Source organism: Cnephaeus nilssonii (genome assembly GCF_951640355.1).
Source record: "Cnephaeus nilssonii genome assembly, chromosome: 16".
NCBI lineage: Eukaryota > Metazoa > Chordata > Mammalia > Chiroptera > Vespertilionidae > Cnephaeus > Cnephaeus nilssonii.
Genome location: NC_137087.1, coordinates 57,886,132 through 57,913,372, shown reverse-complemented (window position 1 = coordinate 57,913,372; position 27,241 = coordinate 57,886,132).

Genomic DNA, 27,241 nt, shown 5'->3' with positions numbered 1-27,241 from the left:
GCCCACCCTGACGACGTCCTTCCCCTCCCTCGGGTAGGACTGGTCCGAGGCAGTCAGGCGTGGGAGAGAAAGCCCGCCTCTGTGGCACGGTCTCCGAGGCACCAAATGGCTCAGCGATGCAGAGCCCCCGCCCCTTACCCTCGGGGGGCCCCTCGCCTGGACCAGAAGGCCCAGCCTCGGCACATGGCCACCACCTCAATGTTCAACAAGAGGGGGAGTGGGGGTAGTGGACCCTCAGGGGGAGTAGGGACGAGGATAAGAAGATGGAAATATGGGATGAGAGGGGACAGCTAAGGAAGGGCATCTCAGAGGGAGATGAACGTTGATGGAAGCCAACCCATAGGTGCCCGGTGGTGTGTCCTGAGACTGAGCCCCTAGAGTGAGATAGGGACCTGGAGGGACCTGTCCCTTAGGCCCCACCCTGCTGTCCCGTTGGCATAGCAACCTCATGTGCCTGGCCAAGGCCCTTCCCCACGCCAGACTCTGGGAGAAGGGACACCATGTCTGTCCTCCGACTGGTTTCCAGGGGGCATGCCCTCTGTCACCTCAGGGAGAAGTTTCCTTTGGATTCCACTGCTCCCCTTTGCTATTCCAGTTCCGTGACCTGCGGCCCTCTTCCCATCGCCATGTGTGCCTCCAGCTCTTTAGGATCACTGTGAGGAGTGGAGATCTTACATATACATTCATGCATGTTTCTGGGCACGTAGAGATGCACATGTATGTCCAGCATGTAGCATATAAAATGCTGATGGCATATTTTTAGAACACCAACACCAGTGTCCTCACGGCGCTGGGAAGCACGTGTCCTAGATTTGGGGTGGTCCCCGTGCGTTACCTTTGCTGTCACTGTTTAATGACATGGGTCCTGAGAGGTCCCAGGAGACCCACCTGTTCTGGACGAGCACCGTGTCCTGAGATCGGCCTCGGCGTGACCTCGCTCTCCCACACCCAGCCCACCCATGTCAGGGACTTCTGAAGGAGCATGGCCAGGGCCCCACCCGGCACCCGGATGGGGTGACAGAAGCCTGCTGGCAAAGTCGGGGTCTTCTCATATTAAAGGAGCCTGGGTACATGGTGGGCACCAGGCCCCTCAATGGGAGGTGGCACCAATGTGGGTTTTATCCAGTGTCACAGGCCGGCAGCAGGTGCTGAGCTAAGCCGAGAAAAGTCAATGAATAAATATTTGCTAAACAATTCAAACTTGTTCATTCAACAGCAGCTGTTCTTTGAACACCAGCTGGACCCTCTCCCCACCCTCCCCCCACAGTGTAGGTTAGAATCTTAGACCACTGAGATCCACGTTAGACTTGAAGGAGCTCGAAGAGAGTGGGTGTGACAACAATTAACTGACTTCCTCCCTCCCCTTCTCTCTTTCCTTCCCCCTCCGCTCCTTCCTTCCATCCTCCTCCCTCCTTCCTCTGACAAGGTTTTCCCAGGCCTTTGGGCAACTCAGGAGTCACAGGCCTGTGAAGACAAAGCCAGCCGGCAACTATGGCAGCAACTAGGAAAAACCTCCGCATCTCTTTCTCTCTATTTTTATGATGATTTACAACTTATCGAACACTCCCCAGCCTGACGTCATGTGATAGAAGTATTTCTGACCGTTGTGGCTGGTTGGAACGCATTAAGTCTCTAAAAATTAAACTGCTTTGTTTAACACTCAGAAGGTACCGGTGAGGCGGCAACCTGTAGGAATTCACGGTGCAGATGCAACGCCTGGCAGACAGCCGAAAATGGCACCTGATCTGGCACCTTCCTCAAGGCAGACAGGTTGTGGCAAGCTGGTCCCACGGTCTAATCTCAGAGTAAGTTATGCGGTCACCTTCCAGGGAGCTTTCGTGCTCCGTCTTCATTACCCAGGGTCAGTGGTGCTCCTGGGTGGGCTTGCGGCGTCCTGTTTACCCACGGGCGCTGGGCTATTGTCAAGCCGGTTCCTCTCCAGAGCCCTCAGCTGTCCTCCGGCCAGGGCGCCCGGCTGAGTGATGATGCATTTACACTCTCACAAGACACCCAGAGGTGCAGCGGCAGCGGGGCTGACAGAGCGCGACTCGGAGACGGTTCTCCCGCGCTGTGGTCCGCTGCTGGACGCACCGGGTGGCCGCTGTGAGCGTGTCTTTGCGTGCGTGAGGCTTTTTATTGATATAACTCTCGGCGGGCTCAGCTGCAGTTGTCCTTGCCGGGAGGGAAGGATCTCCTGACATCTCGCCGTCTCTGCAGCAGCACCGGTTCCCAGAGGCGGGGCAGTGAGCTGGGGCTGTGCCCTGTGGAGGGCCGCCTTTCTCCCCGGGTCCTGCCCGTCAGAGGAGCCAGGTGGGAGCGTGTCCACCCGCTGTCAGGGAACCCTGGGGGCTCACAGGCCAACCAATGGCGCCTGTCTTGCTCAGAGTGAAGCCACGGCCTTTATGTGGGCCAACCAGCCCTGCTCAGCCGGCCCTTGTCCCTCCCTCCCTCCGTCACACTCCCACTAGCCCAGCTCCGTGCGGCCTCCTTGCTGTCCCTCTCAATCGCCAAGCCCTCACTCACTCACCTGGAGCGGAGCCCTCACTGCGCACAGGTAGGCCCAGGGCTCACCTCCTTCCCATCTGCTTGGTGCTCCCCAGAGCATTTGCCACCTCATGGGTCACAGCTTCCCATCATTTCCTGTCTACGGTTGTCTACGCCTGGAACGAAGGCGCTAAGGTCCAGGAGGGCAGGGGCTTTGTGGTGGTTGTGTTCTCTGCCTTCCCACGTTACGCATTTATGACCTCCCTGAGTCACAGGCTCTGGCCTGGGCCGGTCTGGCTGACTTTGGCTGGATTCCTTTGTGCCCCTCTTGGAAGGCAGAGGGTTTTTACTCCCCCCCTGGTGTGTCTTCAGCACCGGGGACAGCGCCAGGTGCAGGGTGGGGGGAGCTCAGTGACCACTTGCTGATGACGGAACCCCAGGCTCGGAATGGGACCCGCACCTGGAGCTTTTCCACTGCGACCCAACTTGATGGCACCCCCGAGGGACCAGAGCTTCCGTGAGCCACCCCACCACTTAATGCCGCAGAGCACAAGGGGACCCTCGGCACGGAGACCGCGTCTCTGCTCGCCTCCCTGCGCTCGGCAGGACACGATCGCATTCCTTGCACCAATTTGGGGGCACGTGGCAGGGCGCCCCGGGCAGCATGTGTTGATAACTCAGAACCAAATGGGCCTGACATTTGGACCCATTTTGATGTCAGGGACTACCTGAAGGGACATTCCATTTTCTGGGCGATAAAGGAAATTGGGGGTTATTTTCAATGCCGCCTTGTGAAAGTCGGAGCGGACCGTGCCGTAAAGCCTCGCCAGGCAGTGAGCGTCCTGTTTACTGAGGCCTTTTCCCAGCAGGAGCCAACAGCCTCTCACCCCCCTGCCCCCATCCCGCCACATGGTGGACGATAGTCCCCCTGCCCAATTGGCTTATCTCAGTCCATGGCAGCTTACAGCTCCGTGTCAGAAACAGTAGCCGGGCCTGTGAAAGTGGCTCAGCACAGAATGGAGAACGACAGCCTCAGCCAGTGGCGGATGTGCCTGTGCCCGCCACGGACCTCTCTGTGGGAGGGAAGGGCCAGGCCACACGCCGGGAGACAGCCTGTGACTCACACACTTCGTTTCCACCCAGTACTCAAGCATCCACAGGATGTGCATCCCCAGAACTCCGTCCCCCAGGACCCCGGACCGGTCCATGTTCGCGCTGGGACCTGGGCCGGTCAGTTCTTCACTCGAGGTTTAGTGTTCTCACCCCAGAATGACCCAGAATGATTCTCTCAGAACAGAGAGGGTGCTGTGAGCTGCTGTGCGTGCCTTTTCCCAGGACCCGGCTTTGAGGAGTGGGGGTTTGATGAAGCTCTGGAGAGAGGAGACGGGGTCCCAGGAAGACGGGTAGCAGGACCCCAAGCCCTGGAAACCGACCCCACAGATCCTACCGGCACTGGAATTACTGGGCAGCATTAAACATCTAAACCGAGAGGTTAACGCCAGCCACGCAGGGTTCACGTCCCTTCGGTGGGGATGCAAGTTCAACGAAAATGCGGGACTAACATCTCCGGCGGGAGATGCTCTTCGGGAGTTTGCTCCCATGTTGGCAAAATCGGTTGTGACGGGTCCTCAGCCAACGTGGAGCTCCATGAGAGGGTGCAGGCCCTGCCACGGGCCACGTGGGCCTCGGTGGTCCCAGCGTTGACCTTGCTATCAGCTGGGTGCCACCCCCAGCCCAGATGACAGTTGCCAAAGGTGATGGTGCCCTCACACTGCCCTCGGCTCGATAAGGGGACACCCTGGAATCACCCGAGTCCCACGGGCAGCTCGTTATAACCACAGGGTTTGACGGGGAATCCTGACGCCTCCTGAGAACACGCAGATTGTTCCAGATCCGAGATCCCAGATGACCATGAAAGGTCCATGCACCACGTGTTGTCCTGTGAAGAGATGCTGGGCAAACAGAGCAGATCCTCCGTCAGGGTTCTGACAGTCAGTCCTCTCACAAAGGTGGTCTGACTGCCCTGCAGCTGGGCCCCAGAAGGCCCGTCGCGGGCACGAAGTGCGACCGAGAGACCGGTGATCGCTCAGAATTCTAAGCAGCGGGATCAGGAATGTGCCCGAGAAGCTGCATTTTAACCACAAACCGGGAAGGTCGCGTTTTCTCCAGGAGCTTTGAGAATCCATGGCTGCGGGTCTGCGGTGGGGAGCGCGCCTCCTCAGCATGCAGGGTGCACCCTCCACGCTCACAGGAAATCCCCGCCGGCTTCCAGGCTCCGCAGCTCCACTCCCCTCACCCTGCCCGGCTGCGGGAGACCTTGTTTGCCCCCACAAGGGAGAGGGTGGAGGGCTATCCGCCCGCCGTACCGGGAGTCCAGCGCTTCCTTCTGAGGCTCCAGCCTAAACCCCAGCCCGTCGCTTTGTTCCGAGGGCTGCGGGTGTTGGGGACAACGCAAGGCAAACCTGTGGGACGAGGTGCTCAGCCACCTCCATGCCCTGCTGATGCCCCTCCTGTCCGGTCCCCGGCGATCTGTGGCTTCGGTGGGAGGATACAGAAGGTCACCCTTTGGAACAGAGCGCGTGCTCAGAGCCCGCTGTGTCGTGTGCTCCCAATTCGAGGTTTTGCTGCCGTTTCTTGCCGTCTCTGCCAGGGACACTGTGATTTAGCGCCTCCTAATAGAGCTGTGTGAGCTGGTTCCCCTGAAAACATTTTCCGCAAAAGAAGCGGAAGGCACCCTCCCTGAACTTCAAAAGCGAGGCTGCCGGCAGCGTCTGGGTTTTCACGTGAGGACAGCCGGGGGGCCGCGTGAGCGAGGTGTCTGGTCCGAGCCCGGGGGCCCGCGCTCCCCTCGGCACTCGCTTCTGGAAGGCGACCGATTACCTGCTCACGTGCCCCCCGCCTGCCTGCTCTTCCTTTTGAAGCTGAGAAGGAAATGCGTTTGGCAAAATCCCCCGAAGCAGATGTCCTTCCGCGAAGGGATGAGTGCAGTGTCGGTGCTCAGGACACGTGTCCGCAGGCAGCCACTGCGCTCCTGCCGCCACTGAACCGCGGCCGTGGCCGTGGCCGCGCGTGGCCCCGGGGAGGTGATTGCGGGCAGGAATCCAGGCTGTGCTCCCAGCAGCAGCCCCGAGCCTTCCCAGCGCTCCCACTGCCACGGCCCCCGGACCTGGCAGCCCACGCCCTCCACCCCAGCTCTGAGTCTGAGCTGTGCGTGTGTGTATGTGTGAGCACATGTGTGTGGCTGTGCATGTGTGTGCACGTGTGTGTGTGTGTGTGTGTGTGTGTGTGTGTGTCCTGTGGGGTAGGGTTGCTGGTGGATGGGCTGAGCATATTGGGGAGCACAGAAGGACACTCGAAGCTGCGTGATGACAGGGCTGTGCCTTGCTCCTCATCGTCTCGGACGCCGGCCCAGACTGAGTTGAAAAGTGAATCAGCGAGTGAATACAGGGGTAAGAGAGGGTTAGGCCAGAGCGAGAGCCCGCCCAACCCTGTCACCTGCAGCTCGTCAGGGGAGAGGCCCCTGTCCCACCGCCGGCACCCCAGCCCTCCCGCCCGTGTGACCCCTGTGACGAGAACCGCCACCGCCGTTGAGACGCATCTGCTCAGGCCTGAGCAACTCTTCCAGCAAACGCAGAGGCTGCCTGAGGAGTCAGGCTCTCTCCGCGTCCCCCGTCGCTGGAGGGGAAGTCACAACAGACTCGTTCATGAACAATGTGCAACATTAAAGGATTAAACCCCAAACGGCTTCACACAAGTGTCTGCTTAATTGAAAGTAATTCCCGCAGCAGTGCAATGTGTGTCCCGCTTAAAAGAAACCCCAATAAACTACCCCTGATTCACAGAAACCATAAGTTAGCACGCGCTTATTTGCATGATGTGATTTTTCTTCCCTTTGCAAAGCGTTCCTTCATTCACTGGTTCAACAAACGTCCCTGAACCCACACTGGGCTATGACGATAAATAAGAGCGACACGAGGCCTGTCCTCAGGGGCCCGTGCCAGAGCCGGGAGGCAGGCGTGCAAATGAGCCGTCGGAACAGCGTGTGACAAAGTGGCCCCGAGAGCCGGGCTCCAGGGACAGCAGGAGCCCAAGGGAGCAGACGGGGGCTGGGCACGGGGGAGGGGAGAGCACCTCACGGAGGGACGGGGGCCCGGTGCTGCTCAGCAGAGGGGGTGTACGTGTGCAGAGCAGGTGTATTGGTCTCCGTGGGGGAGTTCATGCCACAGTAGCACGTCTCCACACCTCTGGTCTTTGCAAACTGCATTGAATCTCTTGCTCACTGGGTTCCGGAAACTGTCCAGGGCAAATGTCCTTCAGGGGGTGACTCAGGAATCAGAGATCAAGGCCAGACCTGGAAGCCGCTGGGGGGGCTCACATTGAGGATGAAATGCTTGGCCCAGGGGTGACTGATACTTAGCAGTTCTGCCCCCACCCGCCCCGTGGCTCCTCCCTCTCAGCGGGCGTGGCGGATGCTCTTCCTTTCCCGGGAAGGACCCAGGGACCGGGCCTTGGTGCTGCGGATGCCTCGTGGGGGTGGCATTCCCACCGGGAGACCCAGGGGCACTGAACCGCCTCACAGAGCCCGGGACGGTGAGTGCATGAGTTGCCGGGAGCCCCGTGGTGAGGAGACGTGGCTGGTTATGAGGTTCAGCCTTTAATTTCAGCCCCAGGACTCTGATGCTTCGGGAGGACCTGGAGAGCATTCCACAGGTTGCATTGCCATCACCTGGTCTGACGGGCCCCTGCCGAGCTCGCTCCTGGGCTTGTGACAGGTGGACTCTCCCCTGTCCATTCACGGTGCCTCCACCCGGCCTGGCCGAGGCCCCGCCCTGGTCCTCTCCATTCTGGGCCCATGTCTGCAGGTTCTCCTCCTCTCCAACCTCAGCACGCCGGGTCCCCAGCAGCCGGAGCTTCGCCCTCGGTGTGTCTCAGTCCCACCGCCCTTGCATTCCTTTCCCTCGATGTATCCTCTCTGCGTGGCCTCAGCCACCTGCTACTGCAGCCCCCAAACAGCCAGTCTGGCCTCCACCCCCCAAACTCCAGGCCCCACAGATCTCCAGCTGCACAGCCCAGACCGCAGATGCCAGGTAAGGCCCATGGCTCATTCTCTTTCCCAGACTCCCACGGGTCTGTCCCCTGCTCAGATCAGGGTGCCCAGCCTCCCCAGCACCCAGGGCACACACCTCAGTGCCATCTTACTCCTCACTGCCCACCCTGGCCCCGTCCAGTCGGCCTCTGGTTCCTGCTCCATCTTCCATTATGTCAACAGAGAAGGTGATGGGAGGACAGAGCCTGTGAGGAGTGGGGGCAAATCTCAACCGATGGGGCCCTGGAGGGCGGCGTCCCGGGAGAACCGTGGAAGGAGGTGGAGAGGAGCTCACAGGAGAGGTGGCGGCACCTGACCCTGAGGCGGAGCCACCGCTCCTGTGCCCCGGGGCCAGCGCCCGCCTCTGGGTCAGCTTGGAGCTTCGCGCTCTCCCATGCTCGGGCGCTTTAGGAAGTCGTGATTTACTTGTCAGAAAAATTACTCAGAAATAGACAACTCCAGGAGAAAGGACACATTCACGCACTGCTGCCCGAGAAGGCGCACCCTGGATCCAAATCAGTGACGGGAATGGTTCGCAGAGAGAAGCCAGCCTCCGCGCGTGAGGCCATGGACGCCTGGGACCTGACCCGCAGGCAGCGTGCCCGCCTGCCCTTAGAGGGTGGCAGGTGTGTCGGGGGTGCGGTGAGGACGGACACGCTGGGCGGCCCATCGGGAAGAGGCCGTCCTTCTGGTGTTTAGATCCCTGTTCACGGTGACTAAACATCTAATTAGAACGATCAGAGAAGGGACATCTTAGCGGGTTCCAGGTATTTCTTCCTAGGGCGGTCTAACTCAATCCCAGGATTCTTAAAAAATATATTTTTATTGATTTCAGAGAGGAAGGGAGAGGGAGAGAGAGAAACATCAATGATGAGAGAGAATCATTGATCGGCTGCCTCCTGCACACCCCACGCTGGGGGTCGAGCCTGCAACCCGGTCATGTGCCATGACCGGGAATTGAACCTAGGACCCTTCAGTCTGCAGGCTGACACTATCCACTGAGCCAAACCAGCCAGGGCCCGGGGTATCCTTTACATGAAGAAGTTGGGGCTCAGAGAAGTGAGGTCACTCAGTGAAGCTAAGCAGCTAACTCGACCCCCACGGAAGCTCAGTGCTCACGTCCCTGGTCCTGCCTCTCTCGCACGCTGGCTTATTTTTTTTATTTTTTTTTAGACTGTGATCTTTCTTTTTCAAATGTCACAACTATCCGGCAACGCAGCACACCTGTCATTGGAGGCTTCTATCACAGTTGCCAAGTGCTGGACGGCGGCTGTAGGACAGGTCACCCCAAATGTGAGTGAGGGGCATTCTCACACTCAGCATGTTTACACACACAGACGCACACGCGTGTGCCCGCACAGGCGCTGCGGCACAGTAACAACCTGCCCTCGATGCACGGTCTCAAGGTACGTGATGCTGCTCAGCTCATGGTGGAGGGAGAGAGGGATGCTGGTTGGCGGATGAGGTGGTTTCTGTGGAAAAGACATCATCTCGATAACCAAGGAGCACGCTGCCCAAGACCTGGAATCCTGGGCAGAACTAGCCCTCCTGCAGCTCTCGCCTGTGAACCCCATGTTCATACGGCTCAGGTGTTGCACAAGATTTTGGGACTTCTTTTGTGTGTGGAATGTCCTGTAGGCCGACTTTGCTCATGCCCCTGTCTTTTTGTTGTTGTTGTTGTTAATATATTTTTATTGATTTCAGAGAGGAAGGGAGAGGGAGAGAGAGATAGAAACATCAATGATGAGAGTCACTGATTGGCTCCCTCCTGCACCCCCTAGTGGGGATAGAGCCCGCAACCCGGGCATGTGCCCTTGACCAGAATCGAACTGGGACCCTTCAGTTTGCAGGCTGACGCTCTATCCACTGAGCCACGTGCTGGGCCTCAGGTCCCTGTCTTGAGAAGGCTGTCCCAGGACTCGAGTCGCAATCAGCCCCCAGCCTCTGAAAAGGTGAACTTCCGACTCAGGCTGTTTTCCTCCAGGGAGCCTTGCTCTGCGAGACCTGGGCGACGCACTGAACCTTGTGGTAAAGAGAAATGTCTTTTTCATCGTCTCTGGCACCCATGTCCCCAAAGCATAATAAATGGAGAAAATGTTTCATCACAATAAAAATTTAAAATATATTCAACCAGTGGCTAAATATAATTTTTTAATTACCGGATAGTCTTATTTTATATTATTAAAGTTGGATATTTTAAATGAGTTTTTCTATCCCCTTGAGCAGCCCAAAATTCAGGGTTTTTAAAAAAAATAATTGAATTCCAATACATTTTTATTAAACCCTCAACCAAGATCACCATGTATGAAGGAGGAAATGAAACCACTTTCGAACTATAGTTGACTTTGACATTTCCATTGACGACCTGACTTTAAATGCATTTATTTAAAACTGAGGGAGCTGTCACCCCCATTTTGTAATTGTCTAGACAGACCCCACGCAGCGTCATCTCACACCAGCCGCGCTCGCTCTCTGGGCTCCAAGGACTGGCCTCCCACTGACCCTCTGCTCACCACAGGCCCTTTGCACACGCTTCTGTCTGCATTTCTGCTCGCCCAGCACACCATCCCTTCCCCCAGCCCGTGATCAAGGCCTCATCCCAGGTGCCACCCCCACAGAGAAGACTTCAGACCCCAGCCCACCGCCAGTGATAGGGGACCTATAGTCTGATAGACAGAGCGCCTGAATTAATCTGAAAAATAGCCATATTACTTTAAATCTCAGAACACATATCCTTAAGTGAACAGGGGGGTAAGTTTCTTACATGTGAAGAGGGCGTTAAGTTTTTCTTAAGTTTCCTTTTCAAGGCCTGTGGGAAGCCATTGAGGAGGTGACTCAGCTGTGAATCCAGGAAGCAGAACCGATAAGCAGGGTCAGACCTACCCACCAGGAGTCAAAACATCATCATCTCATCAACACCATCTCATCGCCTGGTGACTAAAGGCAATAGCTGACGCCTGTGGACCCCAGGGCTGCATGTCCCAGCTTCATCCCAGCCCCTTCCCCTTTATAGTCCTGTCCCCTGTGCCTTGCTGAAAGAGGATCTGAATGCTTGTAAGCACCCTGTCTTCTTGGTTGGCCAGCCTTCTCAGTAAACGCCTGCTATGCAACGGACCTAAATAGACACTTTTCGAAAGAGGACAGAAGGAAAGCCAAGAGACATATGAAAACATGCTCAAAGTCACTAATCATCCGAGAGATGCAAATCAAAACAACAATGAGGTACCACCTCACACCTGTCAGAACGGCTATCATCAACAAATCAACAGACGACAAGTGCTGGCGAGGATGCGGAGAAAAAGGAACCCTCGTCACTGCTGGTGGGAATGCAGACTGGTGCAGCCACTGTGGAGAACAGTATGGAGTTTCCTCAGAAAATTAAAAATGGAACTCCCATTTGACCCAGTGATCCCACTCCTAGGAATATATCCCAAGAAAACAGAAACACCAATCAGAAAGGACATATGCTCCCCTATGTTCATAGCAGCACAATTTACAATAGCTAAGATTTGGAAACAGACTAAGTGCCCATCAGCAGATGAGTGGATTAAAAAACTGTGGTACATCTATACAATGGAATACTATGCTGCTGTAAAAAGGAAGGAATTCTTACTATTTGCAGCAGCATGGATGGACCTGGAGAGCATTATGCTAAGCAAAATAAGCCAGTCAGAGAAAGATAAATATCACATGGTCTCACTCATTTGCGGAATATAATGAACAACATAAACTGATGAACAAAAACAGATCCAGAGACAGAGAAGCATCAATCAGACCATCAAACCTCAGAGGGAAGGTAGGGGAGGGTGGGGGTAAGGGGGAGAGATCAACCAAAGGACTTGTATGCATGCATATAAGCCTAACCAATGGACACAGACAACAGGGAGGTGAGGGCATGAGTGGGGGGAATGAGGGGGTAATGGGGGGATAAGGACACATATGTAATACCTTAATCAATAAATAAAATAAGAAAATAAATGCCTGATATGATTCAACATTGCCTTTAGGCAGTCCAAGCCCACCCAGGGGTTTCCCGGTAACACCAGCCCCTCCTGCCCCAGGCCCCCTCCTTGGCACTTGCAACACCGAAATCTCTCAGTCACGTGTGCTTGATTGCAGCTGTGTCCGCCTCCCCCACTGGACTGTAACCCAGAGCCAGGCTGCGTCTCGTCACTGAGGGCGTTTCCCCACGCTGTGCCCCACCCACGCCTGGTGGTCCACGTGGTGCCAGGCTGGAGGCTGTGCCTCTGGAGGGCCCGGTGCCTCGGTTGCAGCAGCGTCTCGGGAGCCCTGTTGGCCCCTGTCAGGAGCAGTCCCACTGCACCCAGACGGCTGAGCGCCAGCTTATTTTCATGAAAACTGACTCTGGGATGATGTCATTCTAGCGGAAGCCACCTTTGGGCCTTGGAAAGCTGAACTGCAGTGAGCACTTAGCCCACGCAGCGTCTCCTTGTTCCTCCGGCCCTGGGAACAGATATGTGACGTTTTCATTCCAAACGTTTCTCTGGTGACAGGACTTTCCCGCCACTGGAAAGATTCTCTGTGCCCTCATCATGGCCTTACCTGAGGGTTCGCGAGCCGTCGCCTGCCTGTCCTGGCTCCCTTCCCGCTGTCTGCACGGCCCCCAGGGGCTCCTGAGCCTCCTCAAGCCGCAGCTCCTGCCCCCCTCTTCCTCTGAGTCGGTCAGTGAGACCAGAGCTGCCCCCGGTGGTAAACAAGCAGGAGGACTAGCCCCGCCCCAGAAGCCCCCTTGAAGCTGGAGGGCTGTGCGCAGACCCGGGTCAACAGCGCGGGGCCAGCTGTGACCAGGCTGCATGATTGGCCTGGACGGGTGATTAGCCAGAGAGGCTTAATGACCCAGAGCTTTCGCAAAGTTTGACAGACAAGCGTTGATTTCTCGGTTTGTGGCTCTACGTGCCTCTTGGAGGAAACCGCCTGGGAGGGGCCCGTGGGCTCTGTCCTCAGGAGGCGGCCACGTGGGCCAGGCCCAGGATGCACGGGAATAAGGGGGCCGCCGCAGCCTGATGCCCACGCTCATCTCCTTCCGGACAGTGTGATTCAGAGCCAACCAGCGGCCCGGGTTTGTCACCACACCGCCTCGGCCTGTCCTGAGCTGTGCCTTGGGATTCTGTGACCTCCGGATCCAGGAAGGTAGACCCTTGCTCTTCCCTGCTGCCTCGGTGGCAGGTGCAGCGGCCATGCTCACGGCCAGCCGGACAGACGCGTCCGTGGTGACACATGAATAAAAATGTCAACTATTTGGTTACACACACAAATCACAGCCGGAAACCCATGTGTAACTTTCACCTCCTCCAAAACATAGCTGCTCATGGCCAACTGTTGACTGGAAGCCTTACCGGTAACAGTCAATGAACACGTATTTTGTATGTTATGTGTGTTACATACTATGTTCTTGCAATAAAGTGAGGGAGAGAAAATGAAATGTTATTCAGAAAACTGTAAGGGAGGTAGAACACACTTACAGCTCTGCGCTGTATTTATCAACGCTGCTAAACGCATGCCATCTCTTTGCAAGATGAATTGTCAGTACCTGCAATATCCTCTTATCAGATACAAAACCCTGAGTGTTCAGGTACCACTGATACCAGACATCCAAAACAAACAAATGGGAGAAAGAAATTCCTACCTATTTACAGCTACCACGCCTCGGGCATCGATGACGAAGCAGCAGCCGTGGGGCGGCTGCACGCAGCCCAGTGTGACCCACACGCCTGCACATGCGAGCACGAGGCGTTAGAGAAATGTCATGGGACACGGTGTTACAGTCATGTTGACAGCACCGCTTTGGAAAGATTATTACTTTTTTATGAAAAGGGACTCACCTGTGATGGCAAGCTTGATACACTGTTTCTCCAGGTATAGGAAGAGGTGCATTCGGTATCTATACATATAAAAGCCTAGTATGCAAATTGTCCCCCCGGGAGTTCGGGAGTCCTGGAGTTTGATCACTCGCTATGACGGGTGCTGACCACCAGGGGGAGGCGAGGAACAAAGGAAGGCCCCGGCCAGCAGCCGGAAGGTCCCGATCGGCCCTAATCACCAGCCAGGCCTAGGGACCCTGCCCCTGCATGGATTTCGTGCACCAGGCCTCTAGTGGTAACATAATTCTTTGAAAGGGAGGTCATGTGCAACATCTGGACAGAGTGTCTCCAGCAGGAATCCGTTGTTCCGGGCCTGATGGCTTCCAGGGCTGTTCCTATAGCAAGGATGCATCTCAGGGGTGTGACCCTCCCCGACCTCATGATGTTCTCTGCCAGGCTCTCTCCACAGCCCTGACCATCCTTCCAGGGAGACCGTGTGTAATGAGACTCAAAGGTCCTTTCGACCCCCATCCAGAGACTGAATCGGAGACACTGGGGGCACGTCGACCACTCTGACACCTTTGATGGTGAATTTATGGGGTTCTGGGTGGCCGGGGGCGTTGTCCCATATCAGAAGCACTTGAAAAGGCAGTTCCTCCGGTGCCAGGTACTGCCTGACCTCAGGGACAAAGCATCGAAGGGACCAATCCCGAAACGGGTTCCCCTTGTCCAGGCCTTTGTGTCATCCAACCCGAAGACCGGCAGCAGGTGTTGTCTCCCCTCCACGGCCGACACCGAGTTAGCCCTCTCTTCCTCCTTAGACCCGGAGCGGGAGCCTGCAATTGCACAGCTCCGCAGACGTGGAGCTGAGCCACCTGGAACCGGCTCTCTTAGAATGCCAAGGCCTTTGCTGCAGAGACGGTCGGCGAAGGCTTGAGCAGTGTCCTGCTGAAAAATAAGCAATTTGAGTAAAGGGTGTATTGGATTTGAGGGAAATGGTCAGATGTAATAAGCACAACGGGAGAAGACAGGAGCATAAATGGAAAGCTTAGAATAATGTATAACGATTAGCAGGTTCTGAAAAATTCATTTGATCTATTCAAAAGTCTCTGCGTACCGGGAGGAGGGGGGCCCGCCCCGGCTGGAATTACCGGCTCATGTTATTCATAAGCAAACGGATCAGCCTCCATCCAGCCGCACATGTTTATATTCTGTGCGGTTCTTCTGGGCAGACCTGGGCAGCGGCAGGATGCAGGTCCTGCCTCACAGACCGCACGGAGCAGGTGGGCAGGGATGCTCATTCCTGCGCCTTCGGCCAGAAGCCCCACCCAGGTCATCGTCCGCCCTAATGGCACGACTGTCCGTTGAATGTAAAGTGTTTGTCATCGGAAAGCTCTGCCTAACGACGGTGCTCCGACAGCTCATGCAGCGCCCGGTGCTCTGAGGGGCCCTCACCCCGAGGGGGCCGGGTTGTCCCCGCGAGCAGGCAGACAGCTCGCCCGGGTTCTGGCCGCAGCCCACCCACTGTACCAGCCGGCCTCGGCCCGGGAGCCTCGCAGGCATCCTGCGTTCAGTCTGCTGACGATTAAAACAGTGCAAACACAGACACCCACGTGCACACGCAATATGTTCTCGAGGATTTAAGTCCCAGCAAAACAGATTACTCCGTTTCAAATATGGTTTTTGGCCCATAAATAAAAATAAATCCTCATCTTATTCTTGTCTTTTTCTTTCAAATAATAAAAAGCATGTGACTCCCTTCACGATGAGTATATTAAACATTTTTTTAAAAAAAAAAAGATCAAATTTTACTAGGCTCAAGGAAATCTTAACGGATTGCTTGCTGAGGGATCTCGGAAGGTTTAAAGATTGATCAGCTGTGTGTGCTGGCAGGAGACGGCTTACTTACGGGGTAAATAAAGCTAAGAACGTGTCCCTCCAACCTACCCTGTGCTCCGGCTTCATCGCTGGTATTTATTATCGTCTTCTTTCTGCTCTGCACGTCCATGCACGGGACTGTGACCTGGAAAACGTGTCAGAATCCGCTTTGGAAATAGCTGAGCACCGAGCCAGAGGCCTGGCAGAGGCGCCCCTGCAGGCAGGCCAGGTCGGCCCCGCGCCCTAACGCCCGCCCTCCGTGCTCTGGGCATCTTCCCGAGGCGGCTCACCTGACCTCTCTCGGCTTCCTCAGTGACTTCCTCCACCTGCCTCCCCATTTCTCAGTCTCTGACCCGTGTCCTTAGAACAAATATGAGGGTGTGCGATGCCCCATCCTCGGCGGCAGCCAGCTCAGTCCTGGGCTGTCTTCCACTTTGCTGTCAGCCCTTTTTAGTAAAGAGCTCCCCTCGCCGCCCTACCCCCTACCCCCCACCCCCCGGCCGTGTCAGCACTGAGAGACCCTGGTTCTGGGGCTTCCCTCTGCCCCTCCAGCACCTCACCCCAAACTCCCCTCCCCTCCCCCAGCAGGGTCAGGCCACCTGCTCCTGCTCCTGATGTCAACAAGCCCAGGTGTGGAGGCAGCAGACTGGCATCAATTAGAAGTCGTGATTGAAGCTGAACGTAATCAATTATATAATTTGAGCGATTCAGGGTTTAATTATACTAAAACTTGCCTCATCCTCCCGGGACATTTGCAAGGATCCCCAACCAAAGGCACCTGCCTCACGTCTCCTGCTGAGGCCGCCGACCGGGGACCACTCACTGCACACTCACCCGCAGGCGTGGGGCCTGCACAGCCGGACACTCGGTCGCCTCCTGAGGGAGCGGGCGTGGAGCTGGCAGCTGCTCCGCGATCAACGAGAGGAATTACCTGTGGCTCCGGCGGCCGGACAGCATTGCCCTGGTATTGCCCACGGCCTTGCCCGTTCTACCTGTGGGTCTGAGGTTCAGGTCACCACGGGGCAGCCGGCGTCTTCTTCCGGCTGCAGCTTAATCTGAGCTCCGCGCAGTCGGCGTCGTGTCCTGCACCTGGACGGGTCGCTGTGGGGATGGTCGCTGATGGGATGCTGATAATTCCCATGGGGTTACTTTCCTGGGAAGCGCTGCAAAGTAGGACATTCGTTCTGACAGTGGGTTCTTCTTCCTCGGAGTTGCCTCAGACATGGTCACAGGATTGGACCACCCACTGCACAGCCTGGATTCTTCCCAATGTCACTGGAGAGTAAATGTCCCCAGAACGAGAGCCCCCGCGCTCCTCAGGGGTCTCCAGGGCGTGGCCGCCACTGTGCAGTGGACAAAGGACCTCCTTGTGGAGGGCCCTCTGCAGAGTCACCCCTGGAGATCAGCCCTCCTACTGCCGGGCACCTTGCTGGCCCGGCGCTCACTACACCGGCGGCCTCTCTGGCTCTGGCCATGGGCCGTCAGGACCGCCTTCCCACGTGGCTGGATCGCCATTAGCAGAAGGAGAGCTGAGAGGCGCAGGCGACCTTGGTGATGGGCCAGGCGCCTGGCCCCGCGCCGTCTCTGGTCTGGGAAGTGAGCTTCACCCTCTCGGGGACACAGACGGATGCTCTCGGCCGCCCCGCTCCCAGCTGGGGGCTCCTTCTCTCAGCCCACCTCCCGCCCGGACCCGCGTGAAGGCCCTCTAGGAGCCAGCCTGGACTCAGCGCCTCCTTGTGGTCGGCTTTCACCTGGTCCTTCCTACCCCCTGGACGTCTGACCACCTGCTAGTTCTTGGCTCCTCCGACCTTGACCCCCAGAAGCTGTGCTCTAGTGCCGACTATTAGCAGAAGATGCCCTCAGGGTTCTCAGGAGTGTGGCCTCCCCCTGGGATCATGGTACCCACGGCCGGCGCCCAGGCTGTGGCACTGGCATCAGCGGGTGGGTGTGGGAGCTCTCCCTAAACTCTAACGCTCAGAACGAACTCAGGGTGGCAGCTCTCCGCACTCCACGGGAAATCCCCTCCCAGCCCCCAAGGGCCTTCAAAACTGTGGGGCCAGCAGATGGCAGAGGGGATTGCTCTTCCTGCTCCAATTCCAGAACGCTCGGCTGTGGGGGCGGAGCTGATGCTAATGCCACGTGCCCTCCCTCGGAAGCTCAGCCATCGATGCTTCTTAGAGCCGCAAAGACAGCTGTTAGCCGACACGCCAGTGCAGCGCGCTGCTGTGCGGGACTTGTTCTGTCAACCGGGGCGTTCAGCTGTGCTCCTGGGGCTCCGGATCGTGTTTGCTGGCTCAGCGGCGAGTGACAAAGGCCTTCATACATAGTCATTACCCGTCGTGCTGGTCTTCTTGCATCCCGATAAATCACATGAACCAGGTGACAGGACCCATCGATCGGCAAAACATCGGACCGTCACCCATTCTGTGCTCCTCGCCCGGCCCCGCCCCCCACGCCTGTAACACATCTATTCCACGGAGCTTCTCTCAGGGGGCGGAGCCAGCCCACTGGGTGACCGGGGCTCTGATCTCACAGGCCACTTGCCACAACGAGCAGAAACACAAATACCGCCGTGCCAAGGTTTCTGACGATGGCGTTCACAGGCGTGCAGGCCTGTAAGAGACTGCAGAGGTGGGAGGGTCTCTGAGCCTCAGGATAGTCACTAAGAAATGAGCGTTGCGATCTCACAGGTGGAAGCTCTCGCTGCAAATGGCCTGAGGTCCCGTTGAGGACAAGATCCCAGCCCCGGTGGAATTTCTCTCCTCAGCAGCGCAAAACGCCAGCGACTGAGAGACAGCAAGTCCGGTGGAGCCGGCTCTGTGTATAGGCCCGTGGAGTGATGGAAGGAGGCATGCCAGCGGGTGATGTTCATTGCTAGCTCGGCCGTGGGGATGGCCTGCTGAGAGCAGCCCTCTGGCGGCGATGGCCCCGGGGACCCCTGTGGGCTGTGGGGGCTCATGAGCCTCTGCCATGTGGGTTTGAGTCCGCGTCGGACCCAGCCCTCTGCTCAGCCACCTGCATCAGGGTCAGCGAACTCTGCTGATTGGCCCTTTCCATTTGGGGACGTGTGACTTTAGACTCAGCAGGATTTAGTCCTCAGGAGGTTCCTTGCGCCCCCTTATATGTCTACTGTTGATATCCTTCTGCCCTGAATCCTGTTAGTTTGCGTCCTATAAGACGCTATGGCGTATTCATTCATCCATCCTCCCAGTAAAGCAGCCGCAGCTGCCATCGCCTGATTGATTCATGTTCCACTCTCCCCTCGCCCTGTGTAATGCCCCCAGGGCCCTGGGTGGTGTTTGCTGATCGCTTACAAGTCTGGGGACATCAGCCCACAGACGATGCCTGTACCTGAGTCCCTCTTCTTATCGATCCCAGCCTGTTTCTGATTCCCCAAACCCATAGCAGCTGCCTCTGCTGAAAACGGGCAGCTCTGCAAAATGACGCTCACGCCGGACCCTGAACAGGGCGAACGGGCGGGTGCCGTCTCCATCTGATCAGCACAGTCCCGACCAGAAGAGCGGCTGCGCGTCCAGTTGTCTCAACAGCAGCGCGGCCACGGCGATGCTGATGGAACGGGACAGCTCAGAGCAGCACAGCCCTCCCCAACGCGTCACTGCTGCCCGGAGAAACCTCAGCGCAGTCACGTGGAAAGGGCAGTGACGAGCGGGGGGAGAACGTGCCGTTACGTGACTTTGGACTTGGGCAGCGTTGGTTGTTCTTTAGCTGATGAGCAGCGACGTCATCCCGGTGGGTCCCCGAAGGCACAGAGGAGGAGGCGATTATTCGTGTGGAGGGGGGAGGCAGGTGACCCGAGGGCGCCCAGGGTGGCTTAGGGTTCTCCGGGCGCCCTCCGGGCAATGGTCTCGTGGGGCGGGGCAGGGCTATGTCACCGCACACACCGCATCTTGGAGGAGGCACACGTGCTAAAACCCAGAGAGGCCAGGATGCTGAGCGTGTTCGCATGGACTTGGAGGAACCCGTCGGCCTCCCGCTGCCCCGTGGGGGGTGCCAGGCGGGCCCGGCGGGCCTGGCATCTGGGAGAGAGCACCAGTGCAGAGAGCCCTCCGAACACCCCCTCAGCCCGGCCTTTCACCACGAGAGGGGACTGAGGGTCGGCGGGCGCGCGGGCCTGGGGGTGAGGACGGCTCCTGGTCCCTCCTTCCAGACAGTGAGGCGTCCGTCCGTCTGCCAGCTCCCTAAAGAGCGTGCAGGAGGCAGGGACAGGGCCACAGCCAGGACATGTAGCCACGTCCCGCTTGCCACGTTGAATGAGGTGCTTCTTTCTCACCAAAGTTCAGTTCTAAAAAGTCCTTACATCAGGCTGTGGGGAAGACCTGACCCTCAGCAGGGCCTCCTCACAGAGACCCGAGGGGCCGCAGAGCCACGTGACTGCAAAGGTCGCCCGAGCCCTTTTATTGTGTCCCCCTCCTAATAGGTTCTATAACATAACTATCTTCCTTCAATTTGAAAACCATTTCCCTTGTTCACCTTTCCAGAAAAATGTAATACCCTGCGGTGCCCGCTATAAAAACCATTCTGCAGGCCGGCACGCCAGCCATTCAGAAAAGAAGATTACCCATCAGAGTGGCCGGCGATGATGGGATTATTTTAGGAAAGCACTTCACAACACATAGACAGTGTGGTCCCAGCAGCCTCGGTTTTTCTCTTTTAAAGGGACAGCTGGACGCCGGGCGGTCACGGCAAGCCGGAGAGAAAGGCGGGGCCAGAGTGCCCGGGGATGAGTGATGTGCGGGGTGTCTTGGGAAGGGGAGAGAGAATTTCATTTTCTCCCTTATTATCCCCATCTCAGCGTCACCAGTGGTCTGTGAAGGGGAAAATGGAGAGGACCGCAGTAAATTTTTCTCACCGCGCTAAAGAGATTAGGGAAGAGGCCGTGTGAGCTCTCGGCTTATATTTTTCGGGGAACTTTAAAAATTAGTTTACTGAGCAAATCTTTTAATATTCCCATTGGCTTCGCAAAGGAAGAAGAGCCAGTGACTAGATCTGACAGCTGGGAAAAGTTGTCTTAATAACCCAGTGCGGGTAAATGCCTGAGGGTGCTCGGGAAAACTATAAACATGAGGTATGTCTCCACTCAGCCCCGTTCTCCGCGTGTTCCATCGGCTGCTGCTCAAACCACGGCCCGCTGGCGAGGCCGGGGCGGGGGCGCACTGGGAATTAGAACCCCAATTCCTCCCAGTTGTGCGGACGGAGTGTGTGACCTTGGAGAAAAGTGTCCCTTCTTCGTCTGTAAAACAGGGACTGTGTCTGCCATCGCTCAAGTAACCACACACACGGTTTGTGTCTGGACTGGATTCGGCAACGTTGGTCCGTACACGTCCATCTCTGTTCCAATAACCAGCTGTCTTAAATCTCGCTGGGAGTAAATATTGGCAGGAGAGAGATCAAATACCCTCACTTTTTCATTTTCTTCAATGTGCCCTTGACTGTCTGGCGGCCTCTACATTTCCAAATAAATGTGGGAGTTTGCTTGTCCATTTATTTAAAAAATTAACAAAATCACCAACAACCCACACCTGTCGGTGTTTTGATTGGTTCTGCCTAATCTCTCATCTCTGCCGGTAAATTTGGGGGAGGATTGATTTTTCCAGTTCGTGCTTGTCACCTATCGCTGCATTTATTTAGGTCTTAATTCCCTCAGCACAGTTCGCCCGGCTTTTCTCATTGTTCTCGGTGGCGGTGTGGGTGTAAATTAAGTTGTCCACCATTTCCGGAGCAGCTCACACGTGTGTTGTCTTCATTTACAGAGAGTACGACGCCGCAGGCATTATTATATTTCCTTTACTCATCCATTGAACTCCATAATCGGTGCTGATTTATGAAGACCTACTCCATCACTTCTACTTGCTTCATGGTCATCCAGCAATGTCCTTCATACATAAGGAAACCTTAACAAAACAATGAAATTTAAAAGTCTGTATAAAAAGGGATAAGGACATAAAATTCCCAGGGAAAGTCCATGCAAATGGCCATCTACACTAATAAAAGAGTAAGATGCAAATTGACCATACCTTCGCAACGCCCACCAGCCAATCAGGAGTGAGTAGGCAAATTAACCCAACAAAGATGGTGGGTTAATTTGCATACGCAGGCACTGAGTGGCTGGGGGTGTGGCGGGATGCTTGCATTGTTGCCATGGCGATGACACAGGCATTCCACACCGCCCCAGCCGCTCCGGGCCTCTGGGCAGTGTGGGAAGGAGGAAAGGCGGTTCTGGGCCAGAGTGAAGGCAGTGCCAGCAGCCAGGGGAAAGAAGGCCCATTCTTACACAAATCTTCATGCATCGGGCCTCTAGTGAGGTATAAGAAGAAACACTCAACCTCACTAAAAAATCAAAGAATTGCAAATAAGAACAACACCAGCTACCGCTCTTTCTATCAGATGGGCAAAGGTTAAGAAAAACTATAATACCCTAATTTAGTGGAATGTGAGAGAAACTGCCACCCCATTGTCCACTGTTGGAGCTAGAAGTCAACCTGTGACTGTTTAACCAAGTACAAAGTGTGTGTTTCCTTTAAGGAGGATCACTGTCTTCTTGATAGTTCTCAAAAACACCATCCCCCACTCGCAAACAGGCCTGTAACGGGACAATCACGGTGGCACTGGGCGTAATAGCAAAGGGCTTCAAACACCTTCCCCGCCCGTTCATAGAAGACTACGTAAGTTCTTGGTCATCCACACAAGTGATAGAGTTTGCGGCCATTAAAGCATAACCTAAAAACCGACACAGAAAGATGCCTAAGTCACATGGTGACCTTGGCAACAGGTTTCAGAAATGGGAGTGGATTAGAAAACCGCCTCACTTTGTAACAGAGTGGGTTGTAATAAACAGCACACGGTGTGGGGGACAGGCGGGTGCTACCGTCACATCACCTGCGTCAAACCCGGGGAATGCCGGGTAAGTTTCATAACATCCCTGTGTCTCATGAACTAATCCGTGTAAGATACTCGGGCATAACAAAATGATAAGTAAGTGTCACCCACTGTTATATAAATGCACCCAAAAGTCATCACTATTCACGTGGAGAAAGCTGTCTGAAAGAATACACACAATATTTCTACAGCGATTATCTCTGACTTTTATTTCTATGTTAATCATGTTTGTAATAGTTGAATTTTAAAAGGAACATTTGTTATTTTTAATCTTTTGTCATTGGGAAACAGAATAAAGATAAAATGGACATTTAAAGAAAACAACAGAGAGATAGTGCTATGGATCTCGTTCTAGGTACGGCATACCCGCCAGCTAAGTCTTGGTTTCAACCTGGAGGGTGAGGCACCTTTCTAAAGTGGTGGCTCATGGAAAATGAAAGGAAAATAGGGTAGCATCAGTCACTTGTCACCCCAAAACATACCAGACAATGACTTCTACAGGGAGTCCTTGAGCTCCAGGCAAAGAGTGATATATGAAAACTCTTAAAAATAAATATATCTTTGCCGTTATTCTCTTTCCCCTTGTATTAACTTTTAAAGGTTATTGCGCATTATATTTTCATTAAGAAGCTGGATAAATAACAATGCACTTGACATTAAAATTAGTAAATTCCATTCTAAACCTCAGCGATGTAAGCCTTTCAGCTGCTCGTACAGCGCATTTAAAGCTCTGTTTTTAATAGCTCACATGATAAATGTGTGTGGCTAATTTAAAAGGAAATGCCCGGGGGAGGGAGGGGGGACTGGAAGAGATTAACCAAAGAACATATATGCCTACATGCTTAGCCCGTGGACACAGGCAGTATGTGGTGAAGGCCGGGGCGGAGCAGGGGTGGTCAGGGAGAGCAGCAAAGGAGTGAAACCACATGAGAGGATGCAAATGACTCAAGTCCCACCCTCAGTCTCCTGCCCCACCCCCATTTCCCACTCTACTTTTGTGGGAATAGGATAGATACAAGGGTTGCTGTCCATGAGGTTCCCAAGAGCAGCAGTGGGGACATGGAATCTAACCAGGTTTGCTTGGACTCTCTGCCCTGGTCTCAGCCCAGAGTTTCAACAGCAACCAGCATACACCCCAGGGACGGTGTATACTCTAGAAGGAGTTGGGGAGGGAGGAGTGAAGGAGGGAGGGAGGGTTTGGGGAGAAGGAGGGAGGGAGGAAGGGAGGAAGGGAGGGAGGGGAGAAGCCCTTTATATTTGTACAGAGACGTTAAGATTAGACTTGCTTTGTAGGGGCTGCAGCAGCTGGATCTGGGCAGCTGCCCAAGTTCTGGTCAGAACATTGGGTCAAAGCTGCTCCCAGACCCTGGGCCATTACTATTTACTGTCCCATCATTCAAGTTTAGGAGACCCTGTGTTCTCAGATTATAGCTGGAACCAGTGGCTTCAGGACCGAAATATCATGGAAAGGGAGCCATTGAACAAAATCGAGGACACGGGAGGCCTCTCTGTTGCTGCCCCTGGACGCGACACCCAGCAAATGAGTGGCCTTAAGAGTATGTGCACACACACGAACCCAACGGGCCCTCCCGTGCTTAGACAGCCTGCCAGCCCTCGCGACTCAGCGTGAGCCTGCAGGGATCCTACGCAGCGTGGCCTCCCCGCGGATAACCCGAGTAGCAAACACTGCGTGAGCACTAGGTATGGCACGAACCTACGCTGTTATCCTCCTCCTTTTCCAGATGAAGGAGATGGGGCTCAGAGAGGGGGGCCACCCGCCTGCCGCACCCATACAGTGTAGACTCAGGTCCTGAACACCAGAGTGGGATGCTGCCCCTCTGCTGGACCGACCCCCTCCAGGCCTCTTCCTATCGCCTTCCCTCTCATGCTCATCATCATCAAGTGAGGAAACCTCCACCCCTTCATGACCTGGGTGTGCACACTCTCATTGGAAAAGCTGAGCCCATTGGGGGGGGGGGTCCCTGGCCTTCCCTCCCCCCTCCCCCGGATCCAGGGAGAGGCAGGGCTTCTGTCTGGTCCTCTCTTCTGTTAGGAAAAGGGAAGGAGGCTGGGGAGTGTCTGTTGACTGCAGTCAAATGGTGGGGCACGGGCAGAGGGACCCGTTTGTCACTCCGACAAGGTAACGCCCTCTCTCTTTTTCTTTTCCGGATACAGGACACTTCCTTAGGAGGCAAGTGTAGGCCCTTAACACCTGCAGACTTACTTTGAAATCAGTGCTACTGTGTGTTGTCTGAGAGGCTTTGACCGGTCCATAGTAAAAATTCAAAAAGACATCTCCGCCCTGTCATCTCAAAGAGGAGGGAGAGGCCCTTTTGCAAAAGGAGGCTAATTAAGCCCCTCCCACACGGTGGTCAGCTCTTCTGACTTTTATTGGAAGGACTAATGCGTGATCAATACCTGTAGGAAATCCTGAGTTAGCCAGACAGCTCTCCCAGCAATGACATAGGCAGGCCAGCGGGGGCATCGTCGCTGAACAACAAGGTAAGCGACACAGAGAAAGGGGTGCCTGTCATTCTGGGCCTCAGGCTGCCTCGGCGTGGTGGACGCAGAGCTGCTGAGCCCGAGCAGAGCCTTACACGGCAGCTTGTTTAATTAACATTTGTTTGGAGTGAATATACATTAATTTGGACACAGGTTTGTTCGCTGTGATGTAGTGTTAGCTATTATCAAGCAATTTTCTCACCAGAATTCCATTCCTGTTTCTTCACAGTCTGGTTATTCTTCTATTTGTCTTATTTCTGCAGAATCTGGCGAAACCAAGTCTGCGCAGTGGATGAAATGCAGCGATGACGTGCAGGCGCTCTGGCCAATCAGAGGGGCTCTCCGTCGGTGCCGGTCTGCATCGCTGGCCCAGGTTCACACACACACCCTCACCCTGGGATCTGGGTTCAGCCACAGGACCCCAGCAGCCCTCAGTCCGGTGTGGGAGACACAGCGAGTGATTGCTGGTTGCAGCCGAAGTGAGCGATGGGCCCACCCGAGGCCTCGCCACCACGTGGGTGTGGCGGGCGGGAACCCGGAGGAGAAAGGTCCGCGGGGATGCTGGACTTCCTCCTCCGTGGGCGCCCATCAGCCTCCCGGAGGGACGCCTGCAGCCCTCGGCTCTGTGGGGGCCCCACTCGTGTCCCAGCACGCGTCTGTTTGGACTGACACCGTCTACTTCAGGGTCCCGCTTCTCCCAACCACCACTCTCTCCTGTAAAAGGCATGTCTCACTGGCGGGCATGTCCCCTAATGGAGAGGGAAGGGGGGAGGGGGAGGGGGAGGGGGGAGGATGGACACGTGGGACTCACCGAATCAGGGGGCACAGACCCGAGACCAGAGGGTGGGCAGGCATGCTCCCAGCTCAGTTCATTGGCCTCCGGGTTTTCCACGTGGGTTAGTGGTCAGCCTTTATGAACTGAGTGAGTTTTCACGCGGATAAGCTGGGCTGGCAGGTTCGGTTTGGTTTGTGTCTCGCTCAGCACGCTGTTCCCACGGGTCAGCTACCTGCAGCTGAAGGCCCTTGTGGTGAAGCTTGGCCCTCCCTCCTGTCCCCTCTCCACCTCCAGCCCTTCCTTCCCCTCCGGCTGTGCTTCCTCGGGGACCGCACATTCGATTTCCTCACCTGTGGGATCCGGTCTCCTGGCGCTGCCCCCTCTCTCCACACCCTGCCCCTCCGCTGGGTCCCTGCTCCCGCTGCCCTAGTCCCGCCTTCTCGCCATGGTCCACTCCCAGGTCCTGCGTGTCCCCTCGGCACTGTGGAGAGCGGCTCCGAGACTCGCCTCCGCAGCGCCTCCCAGGGGCCGCACGCACCCGGGACAGGGGAGCTGGCTTGGTCTGAGCAAGGCAGGGCGCAGGCGGCTCTCGTGGAAGGGTGGTCCGTGGACTCTCATGATGTGCCTCCTTCTCTTCAGATCCACGAGGTCTCTGCAGGCCAGAGCCTGGGGCCTCCGGAGCAGCAGAATCGGACTCGAGCAGGACACTGGTCGTGCTGAAACTCAGTTCTGGGGAACTAAAGACCCGTTGTCCATGCCGACAGGTGGGGGCATTTGTGAGAAATTACCCAGCTCGGTGACAATGCAGGCCCGTGGCCGCGGTCGAAGACTGTGCAATCGGGAGGGAAGGAGGCGGAGCCGGGGCTGGTGAGAGCAGAAGGAGGTCACGGTCCACGCCGGTGTCACAGTGAGGAGTGGGCTGGTCACGTGTGTCTTTTGTGACCAGGAAGCTGGAACATGTCCTGGCCAGTGTCTGTGGGCATGGTTCTCTTACATTAGTCGATGCTCTGGGTGAGATTTGGAGGCAGAAGAAGACCAGACTATACGTCTTGCTGCTCTGGCCTCTGGGGGCAGGCAAGGTGGCTGCAGGCACTTGCTTTTCCCTGTGGTAAGAGCAGCAGTGACCAAAGCCACGCTGTCTGGGTCATTGGCTCTGTGGATGCATCCAGGCAGGCGGGGCCCAGGGCGTCCTGGCTGGTCCCAGCTCCGGACCTGCTCAGCCCGCAGCGAGGGTTCCTGAGAGTCAGAGGCACCACCTGCAGGCTCCTGTCCATCTCTTCAGAGGCCCACGTGATCTTGACTCTGGTCCTTGTAAATCACCTCAATCAAATCCCTTTCTGTTACGCAGCTGAAGAAAAATGCATGATAAACAATAAAGAATTGCCCAATTTTCCAGGCCAAATGGTCACCCAGAGCAAATATGCAGAGAACAAGTAAAATGGCCCAAATTGTCAGATGCTTCAAGGATTTCTTTTCCATTTGTTATTTTTAAGCCATTGTTTTTACTTACTTCTTTGCAAAAGAATGATCTCTGATTGCTCCCAGAGTTTTAGCTGATCTAAGGAAGATATCCGATTGCAATCTGTCATATTTCTGTGGGTTTTTCTTACTGTTCTTCCCGGATTTCACAAAAAGAAATTATTTTCACTTAAAGTTAAGGAATGTGCCGAAACCGGTTTGGCTCAGTGGATAGAGCGTCGGCCTGCGGACTCAAGGGTCCCGGGTTCGATTCCGGTCAAGGGCATGTACCTTGGTTGCGGGCACATCCCCAGTAGGGGGTGTGCAGGAGGCAGCTGA